This window comes from Hesperophylax consimilis, chromosome 7 (genome assembly GCF_061612785.1).
Source record: "Hesperophylax consimilis isolate HC1 chromosome 7, BYU_Hcon_1.0, whole genome shotgun sequence".
NCBI lineage: Eukaryota > Metazoa > Arthropoda > Insecta > Trichoptera > Limnephilidae > Hesperophylax > Hesperophylax consimilis.
In genome coordinates this window covers 3,608,093-3,610,646 of record NC_142842.1, presented here as the reverse complement: position 1 = coordinate 3,610,646, position 2,554 = coordinate 3,608,093, and the positions used below count along the sequence as shown (strand labels likewise).

At 34.0% G+C, this 2,554-nt stretch overlaps 1 pseudogene; it reads left to right on the top strand.

Annotated features, from left to right (window-relative positions):
• Positions 1–207: 207 nt before the first annotated feature.
• LOC149422163 (carbonyl reductase [NADPH] 1 pseudogene) lies at positions 208–1,269 on the top strand (annotated as a pseudogene).
• Positions 1,270–2,554: the final 1,285 nt, after the last annotated feature.

The window sequence follows — 2,554 nt, the reverse complement described above, 5'->3', positions numbered from 1 at the left end:
ACACACTAAATTTTGTTGGGTAGAAAACAGAAAAAGATGTTTTTTTATTATTTTCCGAAGACGCAAAACAAAAAAAAAACTTATGACAACTAAATGTTATTGTTGCTGTCCTACTCATTATTATTGCTAAAATAATATCTTTATCTTTAGAAAAATCTACTTGTAAAAATTAAAAATGATCTATGGTTTCTCTCTATGAATCTGACATTTGAACCGATTTGAACTGTCAAATATTATTATCGTTGTCTGCTTATCGGCCCGGGCCCAGTCGTCTAGTCTAATCAAATTTGTGCAATTTAAAATTCTGTAATGTGTAGCAAAAGTAAAGTAGCCGTTGTCACCGGCGCCAATAAGGGAATAGGATTCGGCATCGTCAAAGGTTTGTGTCAAAAATACGAGGGGATCGTATTTCTGACAGCGAGAGATGTAAACCGGGGAGAAGCGGCAGTCGCAGAACTGAAGCAATTAGGACTTAACCCGCTCTTCCACCAGCTGGACGTTACAGATCCTGAGAGCCTGAAACGCTTCAGAGATTATATCAAAGAAAAACACGGAGGAATTGATCTTTTAGTAAACAATGCAGCCATAGCTTTCCATACTGATGCTACTGAACCTTTCGATGTCCAAGCTAAAGTAACAAACTTTGTGAACTACTTCTCGCTTGTTTCTACGTGCGAAATATTATTCCCGCTTCTCCGAGGTCGCGCCAGGGTTGTGAACTTATCGAGTTCGTGTGGACATCTTTCCCGCATTCCCAGTGAAAATATCAGGAAAAAATTCGCAGAGCCAAAGCTGACGGTGCCTGAGTTGTCCAAATTGGTTCAAGAATTTATTGAATCCGCTCAAAGGGGAACTAATCAAGCTGATGGATGGGGTAACAGCGCCTACACCGTGTCCAAAGTGGCTGTCAGTGCTTTAACCTTCATTCAGAATAGGCAATATTGGGCCAAGGGGATATCTATCAATTGTGTGCACCCGGGTTATGTTGACACGGATATGTCTTCACACAAAGGACACTTCTCTGTTGAGCGTGGCTGCCTGGCTCCTTTATACCTTGCCCTGGAAGCCCCCATCGATCTGAAAGGAGTTTACATGTGGCACGACAAAAGAGTGGTTGATTGGCTCGGAGAAACTCCAGCAATCGTTTGAAGTACTTTAAAATACAAATACATGTCTTTATGTTAATTCGGCTGTAATTTTAAGCATTCCGTGTAAGAAAACCTTATTTTTATTAACTTGTACTATTTTGCCATAATATGTAGTTACCAATAAATACTTATTTTGTGAATTGCATTATTTTGCTGATCTTTTGGTTCAAGGTCTATTTACTTATTTTTCCTCTGTTACATTAATCAGATAAGGCGATATTATCTTACTTTTTGTTAAAAAATACTTCTCACCGTGACAACCAGTGAAAGCCATGTGATAATTATATGCTACCCGCAATGAACAATAATAATACAAATGTAATAATAAAACAATAAAGAAATATAAATTTATACAACGAGAATGCCAACATTTTTATAAATCCCAACCAGGAATTATTAGATTCCTGGTCAAATAAAATTTTACACGCAAAACACTTCAATTATCTCAACCAAATGTATGTTGACAAATTTTCGTCAAACAAATGGTTGAGTATTGGAGAGTTAAGCGCAGAAATATAAGGATTTATGCTTGCCATTCAGGATAGAGTCATTAATACTAAAAATTATAGGAAGCATATAATCAACGATATAAATCAAATTGATGATTTATCTAGAAAATGTTTGGCTTTTCTGGAAACTATAGAACATATTATATCGGGATGTTCTATATTAGCGCCGTCTGAGTATACATTTAGGCATAATCAAGTTTTAAAAATAATTCACCAAAGTTTGGTAATTACACATAACTTGATTGACTGCCGTAATATAGTAACATATTATGAATACGAACCAAATTCATTTTTAGAAAATGAATTTTATAAAATATATTATGATAAAACTATACTAACAGACCGAACGATTTGTCATAATAGACCCGATATAGTTTTACATGACAAAATTAAAAAAAATTACTTATATCAATGATGTCGCTATTCCAAATTCCTGTAGTATTCAAAAAACTATTTCCGAAAAAATAAGAAAATATACAGATTTAGGAAATGAAATTAAAAGAATTTGGCATTCTCAGACTATAAAAATATTACCATTTGTTATTTCGGCTACTGGCATTATACCTAGCTCTCTCATTCAAAATTTAGGCATATTAGATTTGTCAGAGAATTTATACATAAAAATCCAAATATCAGTCATTTTAAATATATGTAGGATTACGAAATATTTTTTAAATATTTATATTGAGGGATCAGTAGGATTTATAGGTCCAGTTCGAAGTTCTACCGTGCCGAATCCTCTGATATGAAAATATCTGGAGTCGGTGATTTATTTTCCCATTTGATCTTTGGTGATTTGACGTGTTGTTTTTTTTATTATTTTGTATTTATTATGCTTATATAGTGCACTTGCATAATGTGGATTGATTAAATGATCATTTGTGGAAAAATGTGTGG